The sequence below is a fragment of the Arachis ipaensis genome, chromosome B8 (assembly GCF_059453495.1).
Source record: "Arachis ipaensis isolate K30076 ecotype BB chromosome B8, ASM5945349v1, whole genome shotgun sequence".
Taxonomy (NCBI): Eukaryota; Viridiplantae; Streptophyta; class Magnoliopsida; order Fabales; family Fabaceae; genus Arachis; species Arachis ipaensis.
Window position 1 is genome coordinate 31447409 of NC_142443.1, and position 13961 is coordinate 31461369.

Below are 13961 nucleotides of genomic sequence, written 5' to 3' on the forward strand. Positions count from 1 at the left end.
TTCAGCTGAAGTTACTGATAAACTAAGGAAAGACATTTCCATGATTGTTCAGGACGAATCCGAGACTCTCTACGAATACTAGAAGTGCTTCAACAATCTTCTGGAAGCATGTCCCCACCATATGATTGACAAGATAGTGTTGCTCGGCTACGTCACACAAGACATGAGGCCTCAAGATAAGACCACATTGGAAAGTGCTAGCAATGGGTCTATGAAAAAGTACAAGACCACTGATGAGACATGGCAATTGATCAGTGACTTAGCTGAATCTACTCGGAATCACAGGCAGAAATAAAGCCGATCAAAGGCTGTTGCAGAGGTATCTTCTAGCAAAGAGACTACTGCTCTGACTCAGAGTGTATGTGAAATGACCAACTTATTGAGGCAGATGCAGTTGAGTCAACAACAAGCTCAGCAAGCTCAACCCTCTCCACCACAGCAAAGCCAACAGTTAGTCCCACAAAGAGTATGTGAAATCTGTGCTGATTATAGTCATTATACTGATGAATGTCTGCAACTCCAACAGGAAGACAATATTGTAGCAGCCACTCATAACTTTTATGACCGCCCCAATCAAGGATACAATCAAGGTGGCAGCTACAACCATGGATGGCAGGACAATTCCAACCAAGGTTGGAGAGATAATTCTAACCAGGGCTGGAGGGACAACAATAACAGAGGAGGCAGAGACAATCAAGAAAATCAGAGGTGGAATAATAACAACAACAGGCAGCAGAACCAGAACCAGCCTTACAGAGCACCTCACCTGAGGTAATCCCAAGGACCACAGCACAACCAACAACAAGTTCCACAGATCACTTATTCTAATTCCTCTCCGAATGACGAGATGTTTCAATCCATTGCGTAAGGACAAAAGAACATGAAAAGTTCACTTAACGGTCTAACATCCGCCATACAAGCTCTCATCTCTCAGATGGGATCATCCAATACTTCAAACACTCAACATGCAAGCTCAGTGGAATTCCTTCTCAACCCTTACCCAATCCAAAGGGTGGCATCAATGCCATCACCCTAAGGTCCGGAACCATACTACAAGAGAGGAATCAGGAGGAGCCAAACCCACCAGAACACGCCCCAGCTAAAGAGGTGGTGGAAGTAGAAGATACTGAAGAGGAAGAGGACATACAAGACATGGTTGAAGAAGAAGAAGAAGCTCAACCATAGAAAGAAGCACCAAAGGATGCAGACGCTGCGGAAAACGCCCTCCCTATTCCATTTCCACAAATTGCAAGGAAGCCCAGAAAGCAAATGGAACTTGATCCCAAAATGGTAAAAATATTCAAAAAGGTTGAGGTAACTGTTCCCTTTTTGATGTTATTCAGCAAGTACCTAAATACACAAAGTTTCTAAAAGATTTATGTATACATAAAGACAAAATTAATGAATTAGAAACTATTCCTTTAGGTAGTTCTATATCTGCTTTAATGGGAGGTATACCTGAAAAGTGTAGTGATCTAGGTCCATGTATGGTTAATTGTACTATTGGAGGTGTGATATTTTCTGACTGTATGTGTGATTTAGGAGCGTGTGCTAGCATAATGCCTTTGTCTATATATGATACTTTGAGGCTCCCTCCCTTAAAAAGGTCGGTAGCTCATTTTGCGTTGGTAGATAAAAGCATTATTACAGTGATTGGAGTTGCTGAAGATGTATTAGTGAGCATTAATGGGCTCACATTTCCCATTAACTTCTATATCCTGGAAATGCCTCCTAATGACTCAGGAAGCCCATCGTCAATCCTGCTTGGAAGATCATTCCTGAAGACTTCAAAGTTCAAGCTGGACGCATTTTCCGGAACTTATTCTTTTGAAATAGATGGCAGAATAGTGAAATTCAGTTTAAATGGAGCTATGAAGCACCCTCCGGATGATCATTCTATCTCCCAGTGTGACATCATAGATGAAACCGTGGCTGAAGTTCACCAGGAGGAATTAGAAGAGAAGTACATAGGACAAAGTCCAAGTGTGGGGACATTCTCAGAGGATAATGAGAGCACTTCACCATTATCACCAGCTCCAGATAATCCAGAGCCTGGCCATGAGCAGAAATTAGAATTAAAACCCCTCCCTCCACACCTCAAGTATGCTTACCTTGAGGACGAGCAGAAGTTTCCAGTTATCATTGCAAGGGAACTCACTTCCCAACAAGAAGAACAGCTACTCAGTGTGCTGAGAAAACACAAGAAAGCAATTGGATGGAGCCTAGCGGATATAGTAGGCATCAACCCTCAAGTTTGTGAGCACAGAATATTCTTAGAAGAGGGAGCAAAGCCTGTCCGTCAACCTCAAAGAAGATTGAATCCCACCATCTTAGAAGTTGTCAAGAAAGAAGTGACCAGGCTACTTGAGGCAGATATCATTTACCCCATCTTAGATAGCGAATGGGTCAGTCCAGTACAAGTCCCAAGAAGTCTGGAATCACAACAGTAAGAAATGAGCATGGAGAGCTTCTGACAACTATAGTGCAGAATTCATAGAGAGTTTGCATTGACTATAGGCATCTCAACTAAGCCACTCGCAAGGATCATTACCCCTTGCCATTCATTGATCAGATGCTTGATCGCCTGTCAGGTAAATCCCATTATTGCTTTTTAGATGGTTATGCAGGCTATTTTCAAATTCATATAGCTCTTGAAGATCAGGAAAAGACTACTTTTACATGTCCTTTTGGAACTTATGCTTATAAGAGAATGCCCTTTGGCTTATGCAATGCACCAGCTACTTTCCAAAGGTGCATGATGAGTCTTTTCTCTGACCTTATTGAGAACTGTATGGAGGCTTTTATGGATGATTTTAGCGTTTATGGTGATTCATTTAGCCTTTGCTTAGATAGTTTATCTAGAGTGTTAGATAGATGTGTTAGTACAAACCTTGTATTGAATTTTGAAAAATGTCACTTTATGGTAAAACAAGGGATTGTACTAGGACATGTTGTGTCTAATACTGGCATTTCTGTAGATCCAGCAAAGGTGGATGTTATTTCTAGTTTACCTTACCCCTCCTCTGTGAGGGAAGTCCGTTCATTCCTTGGCCATGCAGGTTTTTACCGGAGATTCATTAAGGACTTCAGTAAGGTAGCACTACCCTTATCCAGACTACTGCAGAAAGATATTGAGTTCGAGTTCAGTGAGGATTGCAAACAAGCGTTTGATAAGCTGAAGACCGCCTTGACTCAAGCTCCAATTGTGAGAGGACCAGACTAGAGCCAGCCATTTGAAATTATGTGCGACGCCTCCAACCATGTAGTAGGAGCAGCGCTGGCTCAGTGTGAAGGTAAGAATCCTTTTGTAATTGCTTATGCGTCTAAGACTTTAGACGCCGCTCAGTCTAATTACACTACTACTGAGAAAGAGCTTCTTGTTATTGTTTTTGCTCTGGATAAATTCCGAGCCTATTTACTTGGTACTAAAGTAGTAGTGTACTCAGACCACGCAACTCTAAAGTATTTATTAGTTAAAAAGGAGTCCAAACCAAGGCTTATACATTGGATACTGCTACTACAAGAATTTGATTTAGAAATTAAGGATAGGAGTGATAACCAGAATCTAGTGGCAGACCACTTGAGTCGCCTTGAGCACATTAGGGATGACTCCACTCCTATAGATGATAATTTCCCATTTGATAACCTGCAAGCAGTATCTGAAGTAGTCCCTTGGTATGCTCCTGTAGCTAATTATCTAGTTAGCCGCACTTTCCCTCCAGACTTTACTAAGCATCAAAGAGACAAGCTGAAAAGTGAGTCCAAATATTATGTATGGGATGATCCATATTTATGGAGATGTGGTGTTGACCAGGTAATTAGATGGTGTGTGCCTCAATCAAAATTCTAGTCCATTTTAGAGGCCTATCACTCATCTGAGAGTGGAGGACATTTTGGCCCTCAAAGAACAGTTAGAAAAATTTTAGACTGTGGATTCTGGTGGCCTACTCTTTTTAAAGACGCTGCTGAATTTTGTAAATCTTGTTCCCCATGCCAAAGGTTTGGTAATATATCCAAGAGGGATGAGATGCCTCAACAGATTATGCTTTTCTGTGAAATTTTTTATGTTTGGGGCATTGACTTCATGGGTCCATTTCCAAATTCTAATGGTTATTTTTATATATTGTTAGCTGTAGATTACGTTTCTAAATGGGTGGAAGCAATTCCTACCCGCACTGATGACGCTAACACTGTTGTTTCCTTTGTTAGAAACCATATTATTTGTCTCTTTGGATCACCACGAGCACTCGTGAGCGATCAAGGCACCCATTTTTGTAACAGGAGACTAACAGGATTATTGAAGAAGTATGGGATAATTCATAAAGTGGCAACAGCCTACCATCCCCAGACTAATGGGCAAGCCGAGGTGTCAAACAGAGAAAAAAAGTGTATATTACAGAAGATAGTCAAACCTCATAGAAGAGACTGGAGCACCAGGCTACAAGATGCACTCTGGGCATACAGAACAGCATACAAGACACCCATTGGGATGAGTCATTTCCGCTTAGTTTATGGAAAAACCTGTCACCTCCCAGTTGAGGTAGAGCACAAAGCCTTTTGGGCAATAAAAGAGTGCAACATGGGATTTGAGAAAGCCAGAGCTGAAAGGAAGTTACAACTGCAAGAATTAGAAAGCCTTCTCCTAGAAGCTTATGAGAACTCAAGACTGTACAAGGAAAAGATGAAGGCTGTGCATGATAAGCACATCAAGAGGAGAGAGTTCTAACCTGGGGACTTAGTCCTCCTTTACAACTCTAGACTGAGGCTCATGCCAGGCAAGTTGAGATCAAGATGGGAAGGTCCATATAGAGTAGAGAAGGCCGAGCCATACGGAGTTTTCCACCTGAGTCATCCTTCAAGCTCTGAATTCATCAAAGTTAATGGACATCTCTTAAAGCTATATCATGGTGAGAAGGTGACGAAAAACAAGGAGCTAGAGATCTTTCTCTTGGAGGATCCGCCAACAGCAGAAGACTGAGCTAGTGGAGCGTCCAACTTAAGAACGTTAAAGCAAAGTACTAGGTGGGAGACAACCCACCATGGTATGATCGTTCCTTTCTTTTATTTCTTTATTTCCTTTCTCAATAACTCTTCTCAGTACTAGTGCCTATAGTTTGCATCTGCATTTGCATATTGCATATATAAAAAAAAAACCATGTGACGCAACAGCGTCATTGACGCGCCCGCGTCACAAGTGCGTAACAAAGAAAAAGAAATCGAACAGAAAGTCACGCGAGAGCATGGCTGGAGGCATGCCTTTGGCACAATTTGACCCACGCGACCGCGTCGTCGACGCGTCCGCGTCGTGAGGAAAACAATGCCTCCCACGCGTCCGCGTCAAGCACGCGAACGCGTGCCCTGAAAATCGACGTATGAAAGGGTGTATGGCAGAATGTTACGCTGGACTGGGGCTGGAATGGTGCTACACGCACAGGCCCTACCACGCGAACGCGTGCCCCACGCGTCTGCGTCGTCTTCCAATCTTGGCCATTCACGCGATCGCGTCCACCACGCGAACGCGTCACCCTGGAATTTGGCAACAATGAGTTTCGAACAGAGAGTTGTGCGAGCGCGAGGCTGCCCTCGTGCCACTAGCACAGATTATGTCACATGTCCGCGTGACTGACGCGTCCGCGTCGCTTGCGCCGCACAACATATCCATATCTGCCAAAATATCTTATCTTTCTCTTTCTCAAATCCTACTTTTTCTTCTCCCTCCTTATTTCTTTCCCACTCTTTTTCTCTTCCTTCTTCCTTCTTTCTCACTCTCTACTTCCTCTCCCTCACCACCATTATCAAAGTTTTTTTCCTTTCTTTTTCCCTCTTTACTTTTCTATTCTTCTTCTTGTTTTTATGTTTTCTTTTTCTTTTCTTTTTTTTTCTTTTTACTTTCATTATCCATGTTTTCTTTTTCTTTCTTTTTCTTTTAATTGGTGTTGAAAATTTATTTGGGTCATTATTATTTCTTATGATTTGCTTGTGGATTGTTACGGAAATTGTTTGATATTTATATATTAATTTTTAAGGGTTGCTTGCATGTTCAATCTAATACTTTCAATAGTTTATTCACCATGCATGCTATGTGTTTGTGAAAACGCCCGTATGGCATTGTGCACTATTTTTAAGATTTCTTTTATTCTTCTACTCTAACTGCTTGCTTTTCACAAAACCCTTTTTATATTATATTATTTAAATATAATTGTTATTACAAACAGGTTATTAGTTTGAAAGGATTGGTATTCTAACTTGGACATCGAATGCTTGATCTATGCCACTCATGCCTTTGCCGGCATGCCAATAAACACCTTACATTTAATTGTCATCATATGCACTTGCTATATTTCCATTGATGATTTTTCACATGTAGTCATGACCATGTGTTAACATCATTCATCTTTAATGTGCATTGATTACCATCTTTCCCATTCTCTTCCTTGTTCTATCCCTTGAAGTTTTAACATCCTTACTCTTCCCCTTTCAGGATGGCCACCAAGAAAGGAAAAGAGAAAGCTACTCCCAAATCAACAGCAAGAAGAGGAACAAAAAGAGCATTAGTGGCAGAGCCATCTTCAACTGCTGTTAAGCCCTCAACAAAAAGAATTAAGAGGATTATAAAGGTTGATGAAAAAGAGAAAGCCTTCCCAGCAAGGGACACTGCGCGATTTACCAACCGCTACTGTGAGCAGATGTTCCCCATACTGGCAGAAAGGAGTTACAACAATGAATACCTTCTTATCCTCCCGACCCGTATTGCTGAATTTGTTGAGCCGCGAATTGAGCGACGACAATGAGGATTCCTACAGAGACAGCCACGTCAGGTTAATCTTTCCTGGGTAGTCGAGTTCTACTCTAATTTCCACCTGCCAACCCTGCAGTCTGTCTATGTCCGTTAGAAGCAAGTTCCCATTACAGAAGAGGCCATTCAGCGAGCTTTAGATCTTTCCCTTACTCTAGAAGGACTGGACGCATTTCAAGAGGCTGCACTCAAGCGCCAGACGTACTAATTTGACTGGGACGCCGTTCTCAGAGTTATCGCACAACCTGGCAGCAGATGGATCTACGGATACCATCGTTCCCAAACTAAGGAAATATCGGCTTCTGCACTTACCTTGGAGGCTCGCGTATGGGCACAGATCATGTCCCATTATGTCTTTCCGAGCACCCACGAGTCCTCTTTCACTGTAGACATGGCTGTTTTACTCTGGTATATCCTTACAGACCAGCACTTAAACTTACCAAGACACATCCGGAATGCAATGGGACACGTACAAATTGCGGGCAACTTACCTTTTCCCGCCTTGGTTTCAAATCTCGTCTCAGCAGCCGGAGTCTCCCACAATGCTGGGGACACCAAAGCCATGCTTCCACGAGATGATCAATACGTCCCTAACGGGAAATATATCAGACCTCCAGCAGCCACTACAAGCCAACCTACTAAATCGGATGGAGACATTCCTCTTTCAACACCACAAGCACCTACAATAAACCAACTGCTCCATCAGATACTTGAAAGGTTGGATCGGCAGGAACACAAAGCAAAGCTAAGAGAGCGCCGTAACAAGCGCTGATTCACACCTCAAGGAGCTACTTATGGGAAACTACAAAGACCCAGACACCCCGGACTCCACTTCCTTTACCAGCACAAGGAGCCATGACGGTCCCAATTGTGGAGATACTGCTACTAGCCCACCTTTGTTCCTGACAGATGGCACCGAGGACGGTGCAAAACCTTAAGTGTGGGGAGGTCGGTCAGTACCTGACTTCCGGAGGTAATTTCTCTTCCTTAACACCAATAAAATAGGATATTTAGTTAGTTTTTCTTTTGTAGAATAGGATAAATTGCATAGTAATAGGTTAGTTGCATGCATGTTCTACTTGATTGAAAAGATAATAAGTTTCTTCTAAGACCCTATTTTTGTTAGAACAAAATTTCACTAATTTTAGTCAAAACTTTTATGTTAATTTTGCTTGAAGTTGCATTTGGAACATAGTTTAAAAGGCTAAGAACACACAACCCGTAAGATTTGAGCTTAGTTACATGGTTACCTTATTTAACCATAAATATTTTATTCTTGTGTGTTTACTTCTCTATGAGTGTAATCTATATTTTGTTTCATCCTATATGTCCAATGTTTAATATATTTTATATGCTTGCATATGATTGAGGCCATTATTTGTTTAGCTCACTTATCCCAATTAAGCCTACCCCTTAAGTTATCTTTGTTAGCCACTTTGAGCCTTTAAATCCCATTTGTTCTGTATTTTACCACATCACTAGCTTTAAGCGGAAAAATAATTATATATCCTAATTGAATCTCTGGTTAGCTTGAGATAGAATTATGTGTTAATTGAGTATGGGAAGATTGTGGGAACAAAAGATAATAAGGGAATGTGTCATGATAATATAATGGGAATTTGGGTACCTACTCATGTGAAACTATAAAAATTAAAAATCCATGTGCATTGATAAGCTATGTTTATTTTCATGTTAAAAAAAATCTAAAAATATTCAATAAATAAATAAGGGGACAAAATTACCCCAATGCTAAGTTAAAATTCAAAGATCAATGCATATATGATAAAATTAAAATAAAGTTGATACATGAGTATGGAATGTGAAAAGGAAATTTTGGGTAGCTAGGTATGAAATTTAAAATTATATAGAATATATATATGTGTTAGGTGAAAGCTTAGGTTAATTAAAGATTCAATTTATAAGCTTACGTAGCCATATATGTACCCTTACCCTTACCTTGGCCCCATTACAACCTTGAAAAGACCTCATGATGTTTGCATTGGTACGTTAAATGTTGTTGATTGGTTAGGTGTAGAACAAATTTTAGAAAGCATGATTAGAGAGGAGTAGAGTGATCACCCTATACACTTGAGAGACTAGAGTGTACATACATCATCAGTGAGGGTTCAATGCTTAAATTCTATGTTCCCTGCTTTCATGAGCTACCTTCTTGCATTTTTATCTGTTCTTACTGTATAAGAATTGAATTAGTGGAATTCAATTTGTGATTGTCTTGAAGAGCTTATTTACTTTTAATCAAGTGGACAAGAATCATATAATTGCATTCATATGTACAGGTTGCATTGCATTGCATGAGTTTTACATGTTCCTACTCATTTATTTTATCTCCTTCAACTAAGCATGATGACATGCTAATGTTTAAGTGTGGGAAGGTTGATAAACCATTATTTTATGGTTTATATTGTGTTTAATTGTGTGGTTTTATCAAATCTTTACCCACTTATTCATATGATTAGCATGTATTTACAATTCCTTCCCAAAATTACTCCATGGTTGAAAACTTGCTTCCTAGAGACTTTTAATTATGTATTTTAATTCTCCTTTATTCCATTCGATGTCGTGATCCCTGTGTTAAGTGTTTCAGGCTTTATAGGGCATGAATGACTTGGAAATTGGAGAGGAGGCTTGCAAAAATGGAAGGAACACAAGAAATTAAGGAGATGACCAACGAGAAGCGACGCGGACGCATGGCTCACGCAACCGCGCGAAATGGGGAAATCGTAGTGACGCGCTCGTGTGCCTGACGCGAACGCATGGATTGAAAACTGTAAGAGTGACGCGAATACGTGGACGATGCGCACGCGTGGCAAGGCAAACGCGTGGATGACGCGATCGCGTGATGTACGCGATCTGCAGAATTTGCAGAATTTGCTGGGGGCGATTTTGGGCCATGTTTTGACCCAGTTTTCAGCCCAGAGAAGCAGATTAGAGCCAGAGAACATGCAGAGACCGGAGAGACATTCATTCCGCATGATTTTTAGTTTTTAGATCTGACTTTACTCCTCCTCTAGGTTTTCTCTCTACACATTCATAGTTTTTAGGATTTTGTTTTTATCGCTTTTTGGATTGGGATATTGAGAAGAGTTATTACCTCCGCCAAGACTTCATCATTCTAGTTTGTTTTCCTTACTTGTCAGTTGTCACTTACTCTTTTATATCCTTAATTTGTTCAGAATTACTATTGGATTATTTTTAGAATTTGTTAATACAAGAACTATTTTTATTTTTAATTGGTCTTTTTTATTATTATTTATCATGTCTTCCTTTATTTCCCTTTCTTATTTTGTGAAGTTGACATTCATAATGAGCGAGTAGTTCCATAACTTGATTGGAAGATGATTGAAAGGAGAACCTTGAGTTGGAATGCTCAAGAGTAAAATTGTAATTGGGTTTATTGTTGGATCGCCCTCTAGTCACTGACACTAATCCTTCCCAAGGGAGAGGATTAGAACTTGTGAATAGAAATAGACTTCTAACTCGCTTGACTTTCCTCTACCTGGTAAATGATAACTAAGCAGAACAACCTTCAATTATCAATTAATCTTGGGAGAACTCCGACAAGGATAGACTTTTCGACTAATCTACTCCTGGTCAAGATTTTTATTTAAATTACATAAATTCTCTGATTTAATTTCCTGTTTATCAAACTCAAAACCATTTTTGAAAACATCTGATTAATAAAATAGCACATCTTTCTGCAACTCGTTGGGAGATGACCTGGGATTCATACTCCCAGTATTTTAATTCTAATTTTGTGACAACCCTTCTAAATTGATAAGCGGATTTTTGTTGGTTAAGAACTGTACTTGCAATGTATCTCTTATAATAATTTCTTAACCCGCCAATTTCTGCCACGTCAGGTCTTGATGGACCTTTGAGATGAATCTCTCCATCTCCCATGACTCGGAGGTGGAAGCTTTTGCCTTCCCTTTCCTCTTTCTAGAGGTTTCTCCGGCCTTAGATGCCATAAATGGTTATGGAAAAACAAAATACAATGCTTTTACCACACCAAACTTAAAGTGTTTTCTCGTCCTCGAGAAAAGAAGGAAGAATGAAGGAGAAGAAGAAGAAAATGGAGGAGATAGAGGGAGAGGGTGAATTCGGCCAAGGGGGTATAAGGTGTTTATGATGTGTGAAATTGAAGGAGGGATGATGGGTATATATAGGAGTGGGGGGAGGGTTAGGTTCATGTATTTGGGGTTGGGTTTGGGAGGGAAATAGGGTTTTGAATTTGAAGGTAGATGGGGTTTTGGGGGAGAGTGAATGAGGTGATTGGTGAAGGATATTTGGGGAAGAGTTATGGAGGTGATTGGTGAAGGGGTATTTGGGGAAGAGATATGGAGGTGATTGGTGAAGGGTATTTAGAGAAGAGTGTTATGAAAAGGTATGAAGAAGGGAGAGAGAAGAAGAGGTGGGGTAGGTGGGGATCCTGTGGGGTCCACAGATCCTGAGGGGTCAAGGACTTATCATCTCGGCTCCATTTAGGCGTGCAAAACGCCCTTAGAGTGCAATTCTGGCGTTAAACGCCAGGTTGCTGCTTGATTCTGGCGTTTAACGCCAACTTGGTGCTTGTTTCTGGCGTTTAACGCCAGCTTTTTGCCCTATTCTGGCGTTAAACGCCAGTCTGGTGCTTGTTTCTGGCGTTAAACGCCCAGAATGGTGCCAGACTGGGCGTTTAACGCCCATTCTGCTACTCTTACTGGCGTTTAAATGCCAGTAAGCTCTTCCTCCAGGGTGAGCTATTTTTAATGCTGTTTTTCATTCTGTTTTTGATTTTTCAGTTATTTTTGTGACTTCACATGATCATCAACCTAAATAAAACATAAAATAACAATGGAAAATAAATAGATATAATTAAATAACATTGGGTTGCCTCCCAATAAGCGCTTCTTTAATGTCAATAGCTTGACAATGAGCTCTCATGGAGTCTCACAGATAATCAGAGTAGGGTTAGGCCTCTCAACACCAAACTTAGAGTTTGGTTGTGGCCTCTCAACACCAAACTTAGAGTTTGGTTGTGGCCTCCCAACACCAAACTTAGAGTTTGAATGTGGGGGTTTTGTTTGACTCTGTATTGAGAGAAGCTTTTCATGCTTCCTCTCCATGGTTACAGAAGAAGAACCTTGAGTCTTGAATACAAGGTAGTCCTCATTCAACTTAAGGACAAACTCTCCTCTGTCAACATCAATCACAGCTTTTATTGTGGCTAGGAAGGATCTGCCAAGGATGATGGATTCATCCTCATCCTTCCCAGTGTCTAGGATTATGAAATCAGCAGGGATGTAAAGGCCTTCAACCTTCACTAGCACGTCCTTTACTAGTCCATAAGCCTGTTTCATTGATTTGTCTGCCATCTCTAGTGAGATTCTTGTAGCTTGTACCTCAAAGATTTCCAGTTTCTCCATTACAGAGAGTGGCATGAGGTTTATCCCTGACCCCAGGTCACACAGAGCCTTCTCAAAGGTCATAGTGCCTATGGTACAAGGTATGAAGAATTTTCCGGGATCCGGTTTCTTCTGAGGTAATGTCTGCCTCATTAATGCATTCAGTTCATTAGTGAACAAGGGGGTTCATCCTCCCAAGTCTCAGTACCAAATAACTTGGCATTCAGCTTCATGATTGCTCCTAGATATTTAGCAACTTGCTCTTCAGTGATGTCTTCATCCTCTTCAGAGGAAGAATATTCATCAGAGCTCATGAATGGCAGAAGAAAGTTCAATGGAATCTCTATGGTCTTTGTATGAGCCTCAGATTCCTTTGGTTCCTCAAAGGGAAACTCCTTTCTATCCAGAGGATGTCCCATGAGGCTTTTCTCACTGGGATTCACGTCCTCCTCACTCTCTCCAGGTTCGGTCATGTTGATCATGGTTATGGCCTTGCACTCTCTCTTGGGATTTTCTTCTGTATTGCTTGGAAGAGTACTGGGAGGAGTTTCAGTAATCTTCTTACTCAGCTGACCCACCTGTGCCTCCAAATTTCTAATGGAGGACCTTGTTTCATTCATGAAACTTAGTGTGGTCTTGGATAGATCAGAGACTATCGTTGCCAGGCCAGAATGGCTCTGTTCAGAATTCTCTGTCTGTTGCTGAGAAGATGATGGAAAAGGCTTGCTATTGCTAAACCTATTTCTTCCACCACTATTTTTGAAGCCTTGTTGAGGCTTCTGTTGGTCCTTCCATGAAAAATTTGGATGATTTCTCCATGAAGGATTATAGGTATTTCCATAGGGTTCTCCCATGTAATTCACCTCTGCCATTGCAGGGTTCTCAGGATCATAAGTTTCTTTTTCAGAAGATGCTTCTTTAGTACTGTTGGATGCAGCTTGCAATCCATTCAGACTCTGAGAAATCATATTGACTTGCTAAGTCAATATTTTATTCTGAGCCAATATGGCATTCAGAGTATCAATTTCAAGAACTCCCTTCTTCTGAGGCATCCCATTGTTCACAAGATTCCTCTCAGAGGTGTACATGAACTGGTTATTTACAACCATTTTAATGAGTTCCCGAGCTTCTGCAGGGTTTTCAGATGAAGAGATCCTTCTGCAGAATGGTCCAATGACATTTTTGACAACTCAGATAGACCATCATAAAATATACATATGATGCTCCATTCTGGAAGCATGTCAGTAGGACACCTTTTGATCAATTGCTTATATCTTTCCCAAGCCTCATAGAGGGACTCACCTTCCTTCTGTCTGAAGGTTTGGATTTCCACTCTAAGCTTGCTCATCTTTTGAGGTGGAAAGAATTTGGCCAGGAAAGCACTGACCAGCTTTTCTCAAGAGTTCAGGCTTTCCTTAGGTTGTGAATCCAACCATGTTCTAGCTCTGTCTCTTACAGCAAAAGGAAAAAGCATAAGCCTGTATACCTCGGGATCAACTCCATTGGTCTTGACAGTGTCACAGATTTGCAAGAATTCAGCTAAGAACTGATGAGGATCTTCCAATGAAAGTCCATAAAACTTGTAATTCTGTTTCATTAGAGAAACTAATTGAGGCTTAAGCTCAAAGTTGTTTGCTCCAATGGCAGGAATTGAGATGCTTCTTCCACAAAAGTCAGAAGAGGGTGAAATGAAGTCACCAAGCATCTTCCTTGCATTATTGGCATTGTTGTTATTTTCGGCTGCCATGTCTTCTTCTTTT

General features: G+C 40.8%; 1 non-coding gene across 1 annotated transcript; it reads left to right on the forward strand.

Moving 5' to 3' along the window:
- Positions 1 to 13435: 13435 nt before the first annotated feature.
- LOC148547602 (small nucleolar RNA R71) lies at positions 13436 to 13543 on the forward strand. The gene has a single exon (XR_015898120.1). It is a non-coding gene; the product is annotated as a small nucleolar RNA R71 (small nucleolar RNA).
- The last annotated feature ends 418 nt before the right edge of the window (positions 13544 to 13961 follow it).